The sequence below is a fragment of the Saccopteryx bilineata genome, chromosome 9 (genome assembly GCF_036850765.1).
Source record: "Saccopteryx bilineata isolate mSacBil1 chromosome 9, mSacBil1_pri_phased_curated, whole genome shotgun sequence".
Classification (NCBI taxonomy): Eukaryota; Metazoa; Chordata; class Mammalia; order Chiroptera; family Emballonuridae; genus Saccopteryx; species Saccopteryx bilineata.
The window spans coordinates 2,421,206-2,427,117 of record NC_089498.1 but is presented as its reverse complement, the minus strand read 5'-3'; the positions used below and the strand labels follow the sequence as shown (position 1 = coordinate 2,427,117).

The 5,912-nt window shown below is 61.2% G+C and overlaps 1 long non-coding RNA gene across 1 annotated transcript; it reads right to left on the bottom strand.

Moving 5' to 3' along the window:
• Positions 1-402: 402 nt before the first annotated feature.
• LOC136312863 (uncharacterized) lies at positions 403-4,614 on the bottom strand. The gene is made up of 2 exons (XR_010727072.1): positions 3,662-4,614; positions 403-2,517 (listed from the first exon to the last, which is right to left on the bottom strand). It is a non-coding gene; the product is annotated as an uncharacterized lncRNA (long non-coding RNA).
• Positions 4,615-5,912: the final 1,298 nt, after the last annotated feature.

Here is a 5,912-nt window from a genome sequence, read left to right as displayed (position 1 = left end):
CTGTCTCTCCAGCTGGCCCGTGGGCTCCGTGGGGAGCCCCTGGTCACGCCTTCTCCGGCACCCCGCTCTGGGCCTGCCTGGTTTGAATGCTCGGCTCCTATCTCTAGAATGAATCAGCGAGTGGAAATGAATGTTGGCCCCATGCACCTTGACCATCCTCAAAACTGGACCCCCACAAACGCACATCCCCCCCAGTGCCCAGGGCACCCCAGGGGCCCCAGGAGGCACCCTGCTCCCCACCATCTCCTTCGCTCTGCTCTCTCCTCTTGCAAACGTGTTCACATGTTTAATTTCTGTTTTTGGGAACAATTAGCCCAACATATGGTCTAATCACATTTTTGTCTTCTGATGAAAAAATGCACAAAAAGCTTGGAAGATGATGACTGACGAAGCTGTATCCTGTTTCTTTCTCTCCCTCTTTTTATTTTTTTGTTTGTTTTTTAAGTAGCGTTTTCTATGAACACAAGCACATCACAGATGAAAAGGCTCATAGCAGCCATCTGGCTGAACACCATCGCCATATTCAGGGGGAAACTGAGGCCCCAATGAGGGGAAGGGCACAGTTCGAACGCCCCGACGTGGGTCTAGACCTCTCGGCGTTTGCCCTTCCTCCTCAGCGCCCCGGAGGGGGCTGCACTGTCTCCCGGGCCCTGTCAGAACCAAAGCCCTGGAACTCCGACATCTTCAGATTTGGTGGCTTCACTTCTTGGGCGGGGGAGGGGTGGTGGAGCGCAGGCGTGGGCCCCCCTGTAGAGGCCACGGCAAGGTGCCCGAGTCCCCGTTATGGAGATCTGGTTGTGTGAGACTGAGGAGGAGGCTCCAGGCAGAGTCCAGCCGGAGGCGCGAGGCAATGACCGGAGGGAGAGGCAACGGGCAGGGAGAACAGGAAGGGCTGCCCCGCCCTGGGGCCGGACCCTGCTCTTGCTCAGGCCGCAGAGGCCCCTCCAAGGGGCTCGGCTACAGGCGATCTGTGGGCACTGGAGGTTTGGTGGGCAATCGGCAGGCAGGACCCTGCTCCACACTCCGCCCAGAAGCCCTGCCACAGTCAGCCACAGGAGAGCCTCAGGCTGACAGGACATGCCCCAACAACACCAACCAACCAGCTGAGGACCATGGCTCGTTAGTTTCTAATTAAGAGAAAATGCAGCCCTACTTCTCCACCCTTCCCCCTCTCTTTCCTCTCTGTCTCTCTCTTCCCCTCCACACAGCCAAGGTTCCATTGGAGCAAAGTTGGCCCGGGCTCTGAGGAGGGCTCCATGGCCTCTGCCTCAGGTGCTAAGAAGAGTTTGGTTGCTGAGCAACGAAGCAACACCCCAGATGGGCAGAACATCGCCCCCTGGTGGACATGCCGGGTGGATCCTGGTCGGGCACATGCGGGAGTCTGTCTGTCTCCCTCCTGCTTCTAACTTCAGAAAAATAAAAAAAAAAATTAAAAATTTTAAAAAGAGGAGAAAATGCATGTCTTGACCTTCCTCCTAGAGTCATTCAGCCCTGCAGAGCTGACCAGTGCGGGCTAGGACATCCAGATGCTTGTGGCCCACCGCCACAGGAGAGCCCACTCAGCTGGAGGGCAGGCACATGTCTGTGCTGCGGGCAGGCAGAAGGGGCCCTGGATCCTGCAGGGGAGCACATGGTGGGTGGCTGAGTGGGTGGGAGTCGGGCGGCCCCTGCTGCTACAAGATGGTGATCAGCCCCCGCCTGTCCAACGTTTGACTCTGCCAACCCTGTGAGCCCTCAGACAGCCCCGACTCTGGGGGCACACAGAGAAGAGAGGCACAGTCCATGCTGGGGGCCTGTGGAGCATGCGGGGCAGAATGCCTGGGGAAATCTGGAGGGCTTCCGAGAGGAGGTGATGCCTGACGTCTGGGTCTTGAAGGGAAAGCAGGAGTTTGCCTCCAAGGGCAGGATAGGAGAGAAATAGCCCACATGGAACAACCTTGTGCAGCGTCACGTAGCTAGGAACCTGTTACCCTGGTCTCTCCAATTTCCAAGCCAGTGCCCTGCCCACCTGCCGGATGTCATAGGAGCAGAGGGACCCCTGGGCCCAGCTGCCTGGCTTAGAATGCCCCAAGCCCCAAGTTGTGTGACTGCGGCCACGGAGGCCTCCCAGGTGAGTGAAAAGAGCTTGCACAGATGTGAACGATGCTCACCGACACGCACCCACCCTCGTACGGCAGCCTGCTGACGGTGGCCTTCGCCTGCTCCTAGTCGAGGCAACAAAGAGAAGGTGTGATGGGCAGCCAGCAGACGGAAGCCCACAGAAATGTCAGCCAGAAGCAACAGCCCATCAGAAAAACAGAATTCCCGTGCAGCTCAGTGCCTCCCTCCTCAGAGAACAGCCCCCTCGGAGGCCCCCTGACGCTGGCCCTGCAGCGTGAGTCACTGCGGCAGGGTCACCACGCCGCCGTGCATGTTAAGTACGAAAAGGAAGAACGCCTTTGGATTTGAAAGCGGGGTTGCGGTCACAGATGGCGCCTGAACGTGCATCAATCCGGGTGCTGTGTGAGCAGATGGAAACTTGAAGGGAAAAAAGAAAATAGTAAAACTTCAGCGTCTGTCTGCCAGACCACTGCCGGGCTGGAGCAGGGGGAGCTGTGTGACCAGGCTGGGAGGATCTTGGTCACCCGGTCTGTGGGAAGGGTGTAGGACATGCTCAGTGGACCTGGCTCTGCTCGCACTGCTGCAGGAGATGTGGCTTGCCCTCTCTGAGCCCCCGTGCCTCCTATGAACAAGGGGGGGGGATGGGGACCACTCCCCGGCTTGCTGTGGGAACTGAGCCCAGTGGCGGAGGCAGAGGACGCATCGGTGCCTGATTCGGGGTGAGGGCCCGACAGACGGTAGCCTCTCCCGGCAGGTGAGGTAGCGGATGGGAAGCTGACGCACTGAGGGAGGCCCATGGGTGACCCCATGAGGGAGCCTGGGAAGAGGGACGGCAAAGGGAAGCTGCCTCTGGCCAGCACCTTCCGGAAGACTCCTGGCATCTGGGCGAGATCTCGGGAGTGAGCCAGGGTCTGTGAAGACGGCACCTTGCAGGGGTGGGGTCTGTGGGCTGGCTTGGGAAGACCTTGGGAAGGAGGAAGACAGTTCGGAGGGAAGGTTCTGGCTACGGCACCCAGAGAGTCTCATCCAGGCAGCAAGCCGGTCCTCGGTGCCTGGCCTGTGACAGGGTCCCCTGTGCCGGGCTGATGGCAGGAATGGCCACAATGCCTCACCCGCCCTGCCTCCAGGCTCCTTGCCGTGTGGCCCATCTGGAGGTGAGCTGGCCTTGTGCAGCCTGGCCTTGCGACTTGCTTTGCCAAGAGAATGCAGTAGAAGTGACATGCGCCCCTCAAGGCCAGAAGCCAGGCTCCCACCCCTTTGTGCCAGGAGAACAAGCCTCTGCCCAGGTGGAACAGAGCCAGGCTGGCTCTGTGGCCCCAGACGAGGGCCAGACGAGGGAGAATTTCAGGGGTGAAGACCAGCAAAGCCAAGCGGCTAACCCAAAGTGCCTGCGGGCAGCTGCGTGAGCCCTGCCCAGCCCAGCTCAGGTCAGCTGAGGCCCCTGGTCGACCCACGATGCCTGGGCAAGAATGTGTGCTTCCAGCTGCCTGCCACGGAGGCCGGCGGTGTTGGCTGCGAGCAGTTTGTGGCAATAAGCACCAGCCCACCCCCTGTCACCAACCTCCTTGCTCTGCAGAGTCGGGAGAGGACAAGCTCTTGCTCTCGCTACAAGTCCAGAAATGCTATTCCGACTTCAGAAACTTCCAACTCAACAGTGAGGATCTCCCTGATCCACAGACCACGGGTGCCCAGCACTGCACGGGTGCTGGGCCGAGTCACCAGTCCTGGCGCAGCGCAGCCGGATTCCCTGACGATGGCGGAAATGTTGACCGTCTTTAGCACCAGGTCCGTGGACAGCTCCCCAGCTAGGCTGGCGCGTCCTAGTGGGGGAGCCTGAGTCCTCCAGGTCCCCGCAGGTGAAGGGACGCCTGAGGCAGCCCTCCGTGCTCACCTTGCCGACACTCTGCAGGGAAGCCCTCCCACCAACCGGCCCCACGCAGCCTCCACGGTGGCCGACCCCAGAGGGTACCAGCTCGCGGGGCCCTGCGGGCCCCTTTCTGACTCCATCATCTCTGCTGTGGCAGTGAGGTGACCGGCCCCTGCCACTGGTCTTCCTGGAGCTCTGAGATCTCCATGTCAGGGACCGAGAACTTTCAGTTGGCCACTTCTGGAGTTGCAGGTGACCTCACCCACACCCAGGCCATGAGACAGCCCCTTCTCCTTGTCTGGCCCTCTCTGACCCTGGGCTCCCCTTGCAGCCTTCTCTGGTCTACCCAAAAGTGGGATTCCCACAACATGCCGAGGCGGAGAGGACTAAGCCCCAAGGCCCCCCCAGGGAGTGAGTGCCCCCTGCAGGGTTTCCTGGGGTGCTGGTGATGTCCAAGGGGAGATGTCCATCCTCTCCTGGTCCCCGTCCCCAGACCTCTGTGCCCAGCGCAGAGCCGTGCGTGCAGGGGGAGCACAGCCTGGGCATGCACGGTCCAGCAGGGTCTCCTGGGGTGCTGGTGATGTCCAAGGGGAGATGTCCGTCCTCTCCCGGTCCCCGTCCCCAGACCTCTGCGCCCAGTGCAGAGCCGTGCGTGCAGGGGGAGCACAGCCTGGGCATGCACAGTCCAGCAGGGTCTCCTGGGGTGCTGGTGATGTCCAAGGGGAGATGTCCGTCCTCTCCCGGTCCCCGTCCCCAGACCTCTGCGCCCAGTGCAGAGCCGTGCGTGCAGGGGGAGCACAGCCTGGGCATGCACGGTCCAGCAGGGTCTCCTGGGGTGCTGGTGATGTCCAAGGGGAGATGTCCGTCCTCTCCCGGTCCCCGCCCCCAGACCACTGCGCCCAGCGCAGAGCCGTGCGTGCAGGGGGAGCACAGCCTGGACAAGCGCGGTCCAGCAGGCGGCGGGTTCCTGCCGGCGGGTTTTCTAGGCTCTGCCTCACGGAGCAGCTGGGAATGGAGCCACTGGCCCCCTCGTGAAAAAGGCCGCGATGGATCAAACCGGCCTCTTTGTTTGATGGGATGCTCAGTCCTGGCTCAGCTGCAAACAGTAAACATTTCACTCCTTGCTTCGCAATTCCATTAAAAGGCAGATAAACCCCTCTAAGCCTTCACTGGGCATTTGGGTTCTAATCACTCTTTATCCGATCTGCCTTGCACGTGTGTGAGCATGCTGGGCTTCTGGGGCTGGGAGAGTGGGGCGGGGGGGACAGCCAGACAGGGAGCCTGGCCCCCGGCCATCCAGCAGGACCCCGGCACGGCAATCACCCGGCTTGCAAACGAGCAGAGAGGGCATCGGCCACAGCCGCGAGTGTCAGCCTGCTCCCGCCACTCACACTTATCAGCGGCTTTATTCACCATCGCAGAACCACTTCCTGTCGAATGGGAGGTTTGCTGCTTCTGTGGCGCGGAGGAGAAAGCCTTGGCCCAGGGCAGGGGGGTTAGCTCAGGGACCCCAGGGGGTTGGCAGCAGGGACCCAGGCAGGGCTCTTCCACATCCTCAGTGTCTTTGTTCACAGGCTCCCTCAGTGCCACTTCCAAAAGCTCCTGTGATGTCCCCACAGGAGCAGCGGGAAGCTCTCTGTGTCTCTGTCCACATGCCACCCATGTGCCCTGCACCCCTGGGACCAGGGAGCTCCATGGAGGCGGCACAGTGCCCCGGCCTCAGAGCTGGGCACGCACCTTTGCTGAGAACTCCAGGCTGGACGGCAGGAGGTCCTGGCCTCAGGTCCATGCCCACCCCAGAAACCGTATTGGGGACCAGAAGGCACAGGACAAACAACTTACAACCAGGCCAGGCTTCCCGCCCAGGCAGGTCCACTGATGGCTGTCCCTTCCGGCCACGAGGGAGGCTTTGAGCCCTCGTGACAGGGACAGATGTCCCACTGCG